Genomic DNA, 15,122 nt, shown 5'->3' on the forward strand with positions numbered 1-15,122 from the left:
CAGTTGTGGAGGATAAGCAAGGAAAATGAACTTATTTTTTTAAGGCAGATAATCAAAAGCATGTATGTATGGTTGCAGAGAGCAACGTGTGGGTGTGTGCACAGATTTGGCATTCTGTGCATCGCTTGATATGAAAATGTATTTGTCTTCTGTGAATACACATTAGGGCGACTGGAGGAACACAGTAGGAGACCTGATTTCTAGTTTTTGTATTGCTGCTCCCTTGTTGTGTGACCCCAGAGGAATCAGATAACCTCTTTGTTACTGGCAAAAAAAAAAAAAAAAAAAAAAAGGCATTAGTCTCACTTTGCTCTTGAGGCACATCCTGGCTATAAAGTGTGCTGATTTTATTGGTGAGAGGGTCCAAATACCTTCCAAGTATATCCTCTGCTAATGGAGCTGTGATAGTCTTGGAGCTGGAAGTTACTGCTCTTCGTTGCCCGTATGCGGGCTTCTTTCTCATCACGGCAACTTCTCCTGTTGTGAAGCACTGGGTCTCGGCACATGGGCTCCAGGAGCTGCAGTTTGCGGAATCCAGAGCATGGGTGCAGTAGTTGTGGCACGTGGGCTTGGTTGACCCAAGTTATGTGGGATCTTCTCAGACAAGGGATAGAACCTGTGTCCCCTGCATTGGCAGCTGCATCCTTGTCCACTGTGCCACCAGGGAAGTCCGAGATTCAGCTTTTGCACCTGGACTTCCCTTTGTTCCAGGATTGTTTTTTGGAAAACACTATGTCTGTGCCCTTGTACTGTCCACGCTCCTTTGTGAGGACTGACTCACTTTATTTATGTGGGTCAATCATGGGGCTCTATATTTTGTCAGTTTACCTGTTGTCCATTATTTCTCCAACACCATACTTTTTCTTCTTTTTTGTAATCACACTGCTGATTATCATAGCTTTCTAGTAAGTCAAGGTCAGCTAGCTTTACTCTCCCAACTTTGTTCTTCAATATTGTGTTGACTGTTTTGAGTCTTATGTCTCTCCATACAAACTTTTGAATCATTTTACAAGATTTGCATAATAATCTGCTGGGGTTTTGACTGAATTTGCATTGAATATATAGACCACGTTAGGAAGAAGCAAGATCCTGACAATAAGTATTGGGTCTTCCTACCCAGGAACATGGAATATCGCTCCACCTAGCTTGTTTTTCTTTGGTGTCTTTCATCAGTTTTTTAGTCTCTTTCATGTGGGTCTTATGCACATTTTGTTGGATTTATACCTAAATGTTTCATTTTGTGTGCTGATGTAAATGGTAATACAGACACGCCTCACTTTATTGCACTTTGCCTGCTGTGCTTCAAGATACTGCAATTCACCTGCGGCTCCCTTGCTGCCCCGCATGTAGGATCATCATACTGTCTTTCTGAATTCCATATTTATGCATTAATATACAGTATTTGTCTTTCCTTTCTGACTCACTTCACTCTGTATAATAGGCTCCAGGTTCATCCACTTCATTAGAACTGACTCAAATGTGTTCCTTTTTATAGCTGAGTAATATTTCTTTGTGTATATGGACACAACTTCCTTATCCATTCATCTGCTGATGAACATATAGGTTTGAGAGAATAGAACTGAAACATGTATGTTCAGTTCAGTTCAGTTCAGTTCAGTTCAATTGCTCAGTCATGTCCGACTCTTTGCAACCCCATGAATCGCAGCACGCCAGGCCTCCCTGTCCATCACCAATACTGGGAGTTCACTCAAACTCACGTCCATCGAGTCAGTGATGCCATCCAACCATCTCATCCTCAGTCGTCCCCTTCTCCTCCTGCCCCCAATCCCTCCCGGCATCAGAGTCTTTTCCAATGAGTCAACTCTTCGCATGAGGTGGCCAAAGTACTGGAGCTTCAGCTTTAGCATCATTCCTTCCAAAGTAATCCCAGGGCTGATCTCCTTCAGAATGGACTGGTTGGATCTCCTTGCAGTCTAGGGGACTCTCAAAAGTCTCCTCCAACACCGCAGTTCAAAAGCATCAATTCTTCGGCATTCAGCCTTCTTCACAGTCCAACTCACATCCATACATGACCACAGGAAAAACCGTAGCCTTGACTAGACGGACCTTAGTTGGCAAAGTAATGTCTCTGCTTTCGAATATGCTATCTAGGTTGGTCATAACTTTCCTTCCAAGGAGTAAGCGTCTCTTAATTTCATGGCTGCAGTCACCATCTGCAGTGATTTTGGAGCCCAAAAAATAAAGTCTGGCACTATTTCCACTGGTTCCCCATCTATTTCCCATGAAGTGATGGGACCAGATGCCATGATCTTTGTTTTCTGAATGTTGAGCTTTAGGTGAACTTTTTCACTCTCCTCTTTCACTTTCATCAAGAGGCTTTTTAGTTCCTCTTCACTTTCTGCCATAAGGGTGGTGCCATCTGCATATCTGAGGTTATTGATATTTCTCCTGGCAATCTTGATTCCACCTTGTGTTTCTTCCAGTCCAGCATTTCTCATGATGTACTCTGCATAGAAGTTAAATAAGCAGGGTGACAATATACAGCCTTGACATACTCCTTTTCCTCTTTGGAACCAGTCTGTTGTTCCATGTCCAGTTCTAACTGTTGCTTCCTGACCTGCATACAGATTTCTCAAGAGGCAGGTCAGGTGGTCTGATATTCCCATCTCTTTCAGAATTTTCCACAGTTTCTTGTGATCCACACAGTCAAAGGCTTTGGCATAGTCAATAAAGCAGAAATCGATGTTTTTCTGGAACTCTCATGCTTTTTCCATGATCCAGCGGATGTTGGCTATTTGATATCTGGTTCCTCTGCCTTTTCTAAAACCAGCTTGAACATGTTACCATATGTGAAATAGATGGCCAGTGCAAGTTCAATGCATGAAGCAGGGTACCCAAAGCCAGTTGCTCTGGGACAACACAGAGGGATAGAGTGAGGAGGGAAGTGGGTGGGGTTTCAGGGTGGGGGGGACACATGTCTACCTGTGGCCCATTCATGCTGATGTATGGCAAAAAAACCATGACAATATTGTAAAGAAATTATCCTCCAATTAAAATAAATTAATTAAAAAAACCAAACAATGCCAAAGAAAAGATGCTGCATTTCTTACAAATTGAAGGTTTGTGGCAACCTTGCATGAAGTAAATCCTAGATGCTATTTTTTCCAACAGCATTTGCTTACTTCATATAGCTATGTCATATTTTGATAATTTTCACCATATTTCAAACTTTTTCATTATTATTGTGTTTGTAATGGTGACCCGTGATCAGTGATCTTTGATGCTACTACTATGACCTGCTGAAGGCTCAGATGATGGTTAGCATTTTTTAGCAATAAATTATTTTTAAATTAAGGTATGTACTCTTGAGAGTCCCTTAGAGAGCAAGCATATCAAACCAGTCAATCCTAAAGAATATTAACCCTGAATATTCATTGGAAGGACTGATGGTGAAGCTCCAATACTTTGGCCACCTGATGAGAAGACCCAACTCATTGGAAAAGATTCTGATGCTGGGAAAGATTGAGGGCAGGTGTAGGGGGCAACAAAGGATCAGATGGTTGGATGGCATCATTAACTCAATGGACATGAGTCTGAGCAAACTCTGGGAGATAGTGAAGGACAGGGAAGGCTAGTGGGCTACAGTCCATGGGTCACAAAGAGTCGGACATTACTTAGTGACTGAACAACAACATTGTCTTTTTATTTTAGACATAATGCCATTGCATACTCATTAGATTAGAGTGTACTGAGTATATAACTTTTAATGCACTGAAAACCAAAGCATTTTGTGACTTGCTTTATTGTTGTACTTGCTTTATTGTGGTGGTTGAAACTAAACCCTCAATATTCCCATTGTGCACCTTGTGTGTTTATTTGAATCTGCACTTCCTCATTGCTAGTATTTAGGGGAGCAGTTGGATTTTTACATTAACCTTGTACCCTGCAACATTCCTATAATTATTAGTTCTGCACTTTTTCTTGATTCCTTCAGGCTTTCTACAGAGATGATCATGTTGTTTCTGATCAAAGGTAGCTTCATTTCTTTCTTACTAATCTGTAGGCCTTATGTTTCCTTTGCATGTGTTCCCCAACACTCACCTGTGATCCCTGGCTGGAGCTGAGGACTGCTGAGCCTCAGTGACTCCCACTGCTGGATAATTTGATTTGCTCTTTTAAAAAAAATCTTATTTATTTGGCTGTGCCAGGTCTTAGTTGTGGCACATGGGATCTTTAGTTGTAGCAATGCAAACTCTTTTTTTAAAATTTATTTTTAATCGGAGGATACTTGCTTTACAATGTTGTGTTGGTTTCTGCCATAAAATAGCATGAATCAGGCATAAGTATGCTTTTATCCCCTCCTTCTTAAGCCTCCCCCTAAACCCACACTTGTAGGTTGTCACAGAGTACATGGTTGAGGTCCTCATGTCATACAGCAGCTTCCCATTGGCTATCTATTGTTTTACATATGGTAACGTATATGTTTCAGTGCTGTTCTCTCAATTCATCTCGGGATCTACTTCCCTGACCAGAGATCGAACCAGGGACTTCTGCGTTGGGAGCACAGAGCCTTAGCCACTGGAACATCAGGAAAGTCGCTGGTTTGTTCTTTGTGACAGCGAACCAACTACTGAGCCAGACCTGGTGGTTCAGGGAAGGATCACCCCTCTCACCCTTGCCAAAAGGTAGAACGTGGACCAGGGCAGAGATGCTCCTGAGGAGCTGTCACTGTGAGGCCTCACATCTCATCAGTGCTCTGTGTGAGTCCAGATCAGCACTGAAGCACACTCACAGTGATGTTTTCTGGAAGAACTGGTTGGTGGGGGCGGGGCGCTAAGTAGGATCTCAGGGCTTCCGGAGAGTGAACCAGCTTCCTCCACTCTCCCCACACATCCACATTCAAGTGCTGTTTATGATTTTTACATGGTATATACAATCACACAACAGAAAAGCGCCAGCAAGGGTTTCTGGCTAAGATTAAGGCACTCAGAAAGTGAGGCATTTGTTCGAAAAACTTCAGGCTCTTTTCCCCAAATCCCTCCCGATGCTTAATATCCAGAAAGTTGCAAGAAAAACACTTGTTTTTAAATTTAATCAATTGCTCAAGAGCTTCAGCGATCCCGCTGGAGTCACCTTCTGTGGCCGTGGCCGGCCTGAGACCTTGGCTCCAAACCAGGAGTGGCTTTCTCCCCGCTGCCCCCCACCCGTGGTGACTTTCACGCACCGCTCCAAAGATGGGACTTCAGGGTCATTCCAGGCCACTCTTTAGCTCGGAGGGGAGGTCTACACACAGCGGAGTTGGCTGCCTCCCTGTAGCACCAGCTGGTTGTCTCTGGTAGGAAAGAATTGAAAGAGTATTTTACACCATGGAAATTGTCTTCCAGGCCCAGATGGACCGTCGCTGTTCTAGCTTTGACAGGCCAGGATAGATATATTCAGAAAGCCTTCCAGCTATTTAGTAACTCTTCCAAAACACTGTCAGCACCCATGCTAGGAAGCTGGGAGTGGGAAGGAAGTCTAAGTAGGGAACTAAGCCTAGTTAGTATATATTTGCATAATTATCTCTCCGTGAATGGATGTGTGGCTGGGCGCAGGGTGGAGGTCACCCATGGACACTGGGCGCCAGGAAGGACTCTAGCCACCACTCCCCCCACCCCGCCCCCGGGTCAACCCCTCGGACCCCTCCCTGCAAAGTCTTGTGCATTTTAAGCATTGGGTTCTTGAAAAAAATAAAGCAGGACTCCTTGAAATGAGCTCACGTGGGAATGAAGTAAAAAAGTTTAGGCCCTAGACCCAGGGATCTACTTCCCATTCAAGGGCAAGGGTCAGCCTGTGGCCACGTCCACCTGCAGCCACTCCTGGAAGGTGGGGAAGAAGGAAGGGGTGGGGGTAAAAGATACTGAGGTCACCAGGGGTCAGAGATGCTGGGCGGAAGCAAGTGTTTAAGAAACACGATTATACGACGCTGTAGAATTCATGGCAGTAGCACCCTGAGTTTAAATATAGCTCTGTGACTGTTAGCAAAATTGTGGTTATGAAATGACTATTAATATAGCTGTTTGCCTCAGACAGACAGAAGAGGGAGTCGTGGGGAGAGAAAGAAGGGGGCAGGGGAAAGAGAGAGAGGGAAACTTCACCTGAGTTATGAAAGCTCATTTATTTTTAGGCTAAATACATCCCTTTTAAGACTAACCTTTACTTTTTTTTTTTTGCTTTGAAACTTCTCAAATTACAGCTTCCAAAAACTAAAAAAAAAAAAAATATCCACCAGGGCAAGAGGAATAAATGGTCAAAGTGGCCCCTAGGCTGCCTTGATTAGTAACAACCCTTGCTTCTCACAAAATACTTTCTTAAGTTGCCGAAATTCCAAAAATGTCAAATATTTCCCTCGTTCATGTCACCGTCATTTTAAATCAAATTTCTCTGAGCTCCCTAGACCCATACATTTGAAAAAAAGACAGGGCAATTCTTGATAGGAAATTTACTCTTCATGTTATTCTGTAAGAAAACTTTGAGTTTTTCTTTTTTAATCCTTTAATTGTTTTTGGTTTTGTCTTGCCTTAGTATCTGAACTATAGAATTAAACCCGGGTTACGTGATCGTCTCTGCTTTAAAAGTCTCCTGTAAAGTATTTTTTTTTTTACTGCTTTAACATTTTTCATTCAGAACATTAAACAAGCCATTGCTCTTTTCAGGTGGAGATTACTAATAGTGTTTTGACGGATTGATAATTAATCACTGGGCTGCTCCCAGCCTCACATCACTCTGCTAATGACCCTGGGAGGCTAGTTACGAATTAGCTTGAAATACACTTCTTTCCAAGTACAGCTCTTGAAGGAGGCGGGTTGTCTCAGGTAGGCAACTGGCTTATGCTCTGTGTAGTAAATGCCTCTGTGTTTTAAGTGAAACACCAGACTGTCTGGCTATTAGCCAGTTTCATGTAAATAGGAAAAAAAAAAGTACTCTCCTGTGGCAGTATTTCCATCACTTTCCTCATTTAATGGTCCAACATAGTATTCATTTCAGGGAAGAAGAAAATACGAACATTACGCTTTCCCCTGGAACCAAATTGTTGTTCCCACTCTCTGTGTGTTCATGAATTGCTGCGTGCCAGGCTTCCCCATCCTTTACCATCTCCTAGAATTTGCTCAAATTCATGTCCATTGAGTTGGTGATGCCATCCAATCATCTCATTCTCTGTTGCCCCTGCCTTCTCCTCCTGCCTTCAATCTTCCCCAGCATGATGCTTTTCCAATTCCAGTGAGTCAGCTCTTTGCATCAGGTGGCCAAAATTTTGGAGCTTTAGCAATTCTGCGATGCTCAGCCTTCTTTAAGGTCTAACTCTCACATCCATACATGACTACTGGAATCAAATTAGGCATCTGAACTGGGTTGGCTTCGAAGAACCACAACTGTCTAAAATATCCTAAGTTAACATTGCTCTGACTAATACAGATGAAGTCAGAGGGCTTGTAATGGAAGATAGTGCCTGCATACTCGGTCACTAAGTCATGTTTAACTCTTTGCAACCCCATGGGCTGTAGCCCACCAGGCTCCTGTCCATGGGATTTGCCAGTCAAGAATACTGGAGTGGGTTACCATTTCCTACTCCAGGGGATCTTTCTGACTCAGGGATCGAACCTATGTCTCCTGTGTTGGCAGGCGAATTCGTTACCACTGAGCCACTAGGGAATCCAAAGACAGATAGACATTTTAAAGAAACAATCCAAATTGAAGTCTTCCCTCCTCAATACTCCTATAAATCACAGGGGTTAGCTTTCAACTAGCTGTTTGAGTCCACTGGAATCATTCCTTCTCATCCAAGCCAGTGTGCGCACATTGAATACTTACTGTATGCAGGCGGGTGTTGGGGGGAGTGTGGAGGCTGGGGCAGTGGGCATAGGCAGATGGAAAATGCCTGGAATCTGAGCACTGCCCCCATGGAGTTTGTTAGCAAGGATTCAGGCATTCAAGTACCCTGACATAGAGCCACTCCTTGCTGGATTTTCTATTCCTTAAGACTTTCATTGGTTAAAGTTATTTCCTCTTAAATCACTCCCTTGAAATGAAATCGATCCCCTGAAATTCCTAAATGTATAAATGCCCAGTGAACTGTTTGCCTATTCTAGTATTAAAACTCCTTGGGCTAAATTTCTTATTGATGTTCACTATCCATGTGAGATTTAATAGGAATTACATTCTATGTCATAGTGCAAAAGGGCCAAGAGACTCTGAGGCATCTTCTAAAATAGGCATGAAATATGTACACCTTTGTGTGTGAGATAATATAGATTTATATATCTGTTACTACCTGTTGGTCGTTTGCTAGAATTCTCTATGAAATATACCATAATTTATGTTTCTAAATTACTACCTTTTGAGGGATTTCCCTGGTGGTCCAGTGGTTAAGAATCCACCTTGCAATGCAAGGGACATGGGTTTGATTCCTGGTCAGGGAGCTGAGATCCCTCATGCCTCTGAACAACTAAGATCTCACGCTGCAACAACTGAGACCAGGCACCACAAGTAGAGAGAGTCCATGTACCGCAGTGAAAGATTGCTTATGATGCAACGAAGACCCTCTGCAGCCAAATAAATAAATACATAATATTAAAAAAGAGAACTACTACCCTTCGGGAAAGAAACTCCATATTTGAAGATGCCTCTGTCCTCTCCATCAGGGATGCTTTTACTTCAGGTTCAGCAGAATTCTGGGGCATGTTCTTCATAACAGCCATGTTTTGTCTGAAACATTTTGCAGATAAAGATGTCAAAAAATATATGGTTGAGCAAAGACCTCCCCTAATTTGGTTTTGACTTAAGTTCCAGTTATGCTAGTTACAGAAGCAGAGCTGAAATTTCATTTTCTCGTTATTAAAGCACACCACTTTCATCATCATGGACTACTTTATCTGGCTACAAAAGCCCCCGATTCTCAGTGGCTTCATGCCTCCCACAAATAGCTCATGGGCAGAGTCTGCAGAGGAAGAGCGATTGTGGAAATGCCTGCCAGTGGCTTGACCCTCATCCCCAAAGGAGTGGATGAATGATGTCATTCCAAGCGTTAAAAAAAAAAAAAGGCAGAGGAAGAATCATATTATTATCTCAATGTTCCCAAACACCAGAGTCTCATTATGATAATTTAGTGCTTCTCAATCTGCATTTACAATTTCACCTGAAAAACCCTTTATGCTTCCTTCCATGTAAAGTTGAAGTTAGAACAGAATCTGGCCAAGGTCCATCAACCAGAAAGAGGGAAGCTGAGAAAGTGAACATCCCAGAAAAGAGGCACTGCTGCCTTGCTGGGTAGCGGGAAAACAGAGGCAGCAGAATTCCAGCAGTTTCCAGAAAACTGGTCTTCGTGATATCATCTTCTCAACAATTGAGACCAGGCACTACAAGTGGAGAGAGTCCATGCACCGCAGTGAAAGATTGCATATGATGCAACTAAGACCCCCTGCAATAAACATAAACGTAATATTTATTTATTTGACTCCTGCAGGTCAGTTCCAGGGGTCGTGCTGGTGTGGCTGGTCTGCGTCAGGCTCTGTTCTAGATGCAGGGGAGCAGACTCAGTCCCAGGTCATCTGCACCAACGGCAGCATCTTTTCCAAGCCGATGTCCTGCCAGGTTGGGTGCCTAAAGTCAGCCACAGTGGGAGGGTCTACACCTTGGAAATCAACAAATGCTACGAGTCATGTTGTTTTCCTTCCATTCAGAGAGCTGGTTGTTAGTCATTTTCAGCACACCACTGATTATATTCTCCAGGAGGAGAGACAGGTAATGGACAATTAATGTGTCACAGGTTGGGAGGTGGTTATGCTATGAAGATAAATAAAACATGGCAGGGGAGTGATGAATTGAAATGCCTGAAATCTTGTACTTTTTGTCTGGTTTTCATTTTAGTAGGGAACACTCGGCTTTCTAGGTGGCGCTAGTAGTAAAGAACGCCACTTGCGGATGAAGGAAACAAAAGAGATTCGGCTTTGAACCCTGGGTCAGAAAGATCCCCTGGAGGAGGGCATGGCAACCCACTCCAGTATTCTTGCCTGAAAAATCCCATGGGCAGAGGAGTGTGGTGGGCTCCAGTCCAGGGCTCGCAAAGAGTCAGACACAACTGAAGCGACTCAGCACACATGCAGAGAACACTCAGGCAGTATCATCTGACTAGAAGGCCATGGGATCAGGGAGACGGGGGTCCGGGTGCTCACCCCTGTAGTATTGTGACTTTTTGCAAGTCAGCCTTTCTGAGCCCGTGTTTTCTCATTTACGACATAACTGGGTTGGACTAGATGCTCCTTAGATGGCTCTCTGCTCTCTGATTCTCTCCTGATTTTTTTTAAACTAAAGGATTAAATGGAATTTCTCTAGCAAGGCAAAAAAAAAAAAAAAGTTGTGTAAGGGCAGAAACAAATGTTTGGGAAAATATAATAATCATTACCAGATTCACTACAGGCCACCACACATCTAAAGGTATTTATGAAAGAACAGGGTCCTGTGATCAAGAGGAATCATGTGCAGTTATGATCTGACTCAGAGCATTGCAGAGAATAAGGGGGTGCAGATCTTGTGTGAGCTGGGAGCCTTTTACAGAAGAAAGGCCTCTATGTGTGTTTATAGCTGGAAAATGAATTCACTTGAAAACTATTTTTTAATGTAATTAGTGCCTACTGATGACTAAAGCAAGTCTATGGGGTGCTCTGAAGTTTTCATGGGGTTGAATACCCTACGCCCCTGCTCCATTTCCTCCTCCCCACGGCAGCCAGGCAGTTGGAGGAGGGGACAGCTGTGATTATGGACCCTTCCCTCCATCCCAAGGACCAGTTTGCATGGGGCCTGAAACTCATCTCCCTTCTGCCCCATGTGAGAGCTGCCCAACCGGGAGGGTAGTGCTCCCTCCTCCTGGAGGAACCAGCCTGTGGAAGGGGCATGGTGGAGAGAGTGCAGAACCTGCACTCTACGTGACAAGGGCAAGTCCTTCTGGTGCTAACGGGGTGTGATGGATTAGGCAGATCACTCAAGTCTTGGAGCCTGGAGAAAATTTTTTTTTCTTTATCTATAAAAAAAGAAGAAGACCCACTGTCTCCTACCCTGCTTTATGGACTCAGTGTCACAGTGAACATACTGTGTATAAATATTATGCATGCAATTAAGTATGCTGTATATATGGGATATACCAGCATGTATACTCGGAGAAGGCCATGGCACCCCACTCCAGTACTCTTGCCTGGAAAATCCCATGGATGGAGGAGCCTGGAAGGCTGCAGTCCATGGGGTCGCTGAGGGTCAGATATGACTGAGTGGCTTCACTTTCACTTTTCACTTTCATGCATTGGAGAAGGAAATGGCAATGCACTCCAGTGTTCTTGCCTGGAGAATCCCAGGGACGGGGGAGCCTGGTGGGCTGCCGTCTATGGGGTCACACAGAGCCGGACACGACTGAAGCGCCTTAGCAGCGGCAGCAGCATGCATACTACACGTGTGCAGCATACTGTATATATGGTATATACTCTTATGTATTCTATATGTACAGCCCATGCACTTATATATGCTATTATGTATACTATGATGCATTGTTCACTATTATGTTTACTATTATGCACACCATATACTTTTCATACCATCATATATGTGTCTGTCTGTCGCTGTTGTTGTTTAGTCACTCAGTCGTGTCCGACTCTTTGAGACTCTGGATTATAGCCCACCAGGCTCCTCTGTCCATGGGATTTCCCAGGCAAGAAGAATACTAGAGTGGGTTGCCGTTTCTTTCTCCAGGGGATCTTTCTGATATAGGTATCGAACCTGTGTCTCCTGCATTGGCAGGTGGATTCTTCACCACTGAGTCACCAGGGAAGCGTGTATACTGTGTATACTATTATGTTATACAAAGTGTAACATAGTCTGCATGTTATTAATACTATTATTAATATACATATTATTATACATGGTAATAATAACTGTTACTATTATTAAGCATGATTACAATGGCATTTCTCCCTATTTGGGCTTTTGAACTGTGGTGTTGGAGAAGACTCTTGAGAGTCCCTTGGACAGCAAGGAGATCAAACCAGTCCATCCTAAAGGAAATCAGTCCTGAATATTCACTGGAAGGACTGATGCTGAAGCTGAAGCTCCGATACTTTGGCCACCTGATGGGAAGAACTGACTCATTGGAAAAGACCCTGATGCTGGGAAAGACTGAAAGCAGGAGGAGAAGGGGACAACAGAGGATGAGATGGTTGGATAGCATCACTGACTCGATGGACACGAGTTTGAGCAAGCTCTGGGCGATAGTGAAGGCAGGGAAATCTGGCATGCTGCATTCCATGGGGTCACAACGAGTCGGACATGACTGAGAGACTGAACTGATTCTTTCTGCGTAGGGGTCTCCCATTCTGGCTACATATATATTTGACACCACTCCAATCAAGTTCCACAAGGAAACCTTACTGTCCATTTTCTAGGAGGGAGACAATTTGTAATGTTCCTCCTACAGGGAGTTGCAAAGTGAGGAGCTCATATCTGATGAGCTGGGTTCAACCTGACACTGAAGGGATACTTCAAATTTGGGATAATTATAGTTTAGATGCTGAACCACAAACAAACGCATTTCATATGATGACACTCAGCCCTGTGGATGCCTGAATGTAGTAGTGCCCTTCTTCACAACTTTGGAGCGTTCTGCTCACTGAAAAAAAAAATGTAAAAAAATAAAGGAAATATGAATATGAAAAAAAAACAAACCTTCATTCTCAATCTTGATTGTTTTTTTGGGTCCAGCTGCTTATTATAGCTGTGTACTGTCCTCTCCAGCATTTCTAAAGCTTTTATATGACTTTAAATTTCAAAGCTACAGGTGGCCCACAAGTGCCACACTTCAAAGCCAGTTTTTGATTAAATGAAACAATATTTGTGTAATACGGGTCCCGGATCTTTGAACTTTTCCTGTTCAATTCATCCTACAAAGGTTCAATTAGGGGAGATCACACAACACAGTACCCTGGGCCATTTCCATCTGTCACTCAAGTTTGTCTCTTCAAATATCTTTCCTATCAACCCAGGAAAACAATTTATTTTGAGGATGTAATAATCATAATTCAAAAGCCACTTTCAAAGAAGCAATGTCCTTTGCGAGCGAGCGCGGTGTCGGCCCACGTAAGCACCATTTGAAGTGAAATTCTAAGCCTTGGCAGCCGCCGAGTCCTCGTCGTGTTACAACTTGTCTTTCTATTGATAACTTGTACTTGCTGCCAACAAAAAATTCCCTGCCCGAGAGGCCCAGCGTTGGGCCAGCCTTTGTATTTTCGACTGGAGCATATTTCACTTCTGAATCTTGTGGTTTTGCCTTCAATGAAGGAAAAACTGATCTTCACAGTTTTAAACTTGTTAATTCAAGCCATATGTCAGAAACCCAGTCTCCATATGGTGCTATCCCACCTTATATTTACAGGGGGCTGCTTTCAAAACATTATTCTCAAAGCTATATTTGCCCCAAAGTTAATATGTGGCATCCTGTGCTCTGAGTCCTGTTTTTAAATAGCGCAGGCTTGGAGATTGCAGGCTGATAGAGCAAAATAGGCTGATTATTAAAGACTAATTATGGTCTGTTTTATTGGCAAAAATGTGCTAATCAAGGCCTTGACTAGGGAAGTGCACCGAAAAGGAGAATGCGTTGTCAACCTCCTCTCGCCAGATATGGTGAAGAGGAAAGAGGAAACAGAGAAAGAAAAGCCATAACCTCTTTGATTATAAATGAGCCTCAGTGTAAAGTGTCCATAACCAATGTAGAATTACAACTAAGACACAAAGTCATTTTTGGATCTCAGCTTTGAGGGGGAGGTAGAAATGAAGCAAAGATTCAAACGCCCTCAAGATCTCAGAGGCTAGCAAGTACCTTAACTCACTGCCCAGTGCTTTGAAACTGGGGTGTCCACCCAGCAGTCCTAGTGACCTTTAGCATTAGGGGAGAGGCTCCCATTGAACACTGAGTTCACTCTCCCGAACACCCACCAGGAGGCTGCAGATGGATTGAAGTGTAATTATCTTCCAACAGCTTTGTCTGATCTGCAGTCCAAGCAAGCATGGTTTTGATTTGAGAGATGAGCTTTTGAACACAGTTGGCACTGTATAGACGGTCGGTGCGTGTTAAATATATCATTTCTTTCTTTTTCTGGATTTAAAAAAAAAAAGTGTGTTTCCTTGTGTCTGGTTTCTGGTGGGCATTTATATCTCCTTTCCTCCTTTGGAGACTCTTGCAAAGTTCACTGACAAGATTCTTCCATGTGGAGGGCTGCCTGTGAGGCTGCAGGCTCTGACTTCGACTTCACTGAATCGATTCTGATCTTTTTTGTGTGTGTATTTCACCCATTTCTCTCCTGTTCCACCCTATCCTTTCTCCTCTATAACTCCTTGCATTCTCTTTCTTCTCCTTGTCCTTTATTTATTTTTGCTAGACAAATAAAAAAAATGGCACGAAGTTTTCTTTGCAATTTACGAAATGATTCCAAAGGGATTTTCCAAAACAAGCAAAATATTGGTTATGAGTACTGCCATGCATTTCAAACTATTTTTTTTTCCCACGGTGATAAAAATGTTGCTATATGCATAGTTTTCAAATCAGGAGCAACCGAATCAAGAGAGACATAATGTGAATTCACATTTTTTTCTTAAGCCTGCACAAATATGCAGACCTGTGTCTCTACTTTAAAAGCAGGACAGGTTGATGGTGGGAGGAGAAATGATAGAGGCATGGGAGAGAAAGACAAGTTTCGTGACTTAGTAATTATTCATAGTTTCTGTGACACCCTCACTTCTAAGAACAAAACGTAGCAGTTTTCTGAAATTAAAAACGCGCACATGTGAATGAGCTGGTTTAAGGATTAAGCGGGCGGCGGGGGGGGGGGGGGGGCGGAAATCCATTCAGGATTTTCCCAGTGAGTTGACGCTTCCAACCAATCAAGCCATGAGGGTGCACAATCCCCTTTGCTACTGCAGAGTGGGAGAGACAGGCATGAAAAGGATGCTCCATAGCTCATCCTGCAGATCTGCCAGAGAGAAGGGGCTCAGCCCAGCCTTGCCTTTGGTGACTGGAGGGAAAGATGAATGCTTTCTTCAGACTCTTAGGTAAAGCCCAGCCCAGATAACCTGCTGCATGGTGTCCT

This window comes from Budorcas taxicolor, chromosome 11, assembly GCF_023091745.1.
Source record: "Budorcas taxicolor isolate Tak-1 chromosome 11, Takin1.1, whole genome shotgun sequence".
NCBI lineage: Eukaryota > Metazoa > Chordata > Mammalia > Artiodactyla > Bovidae > Budorcas > Budorcas taxicolor.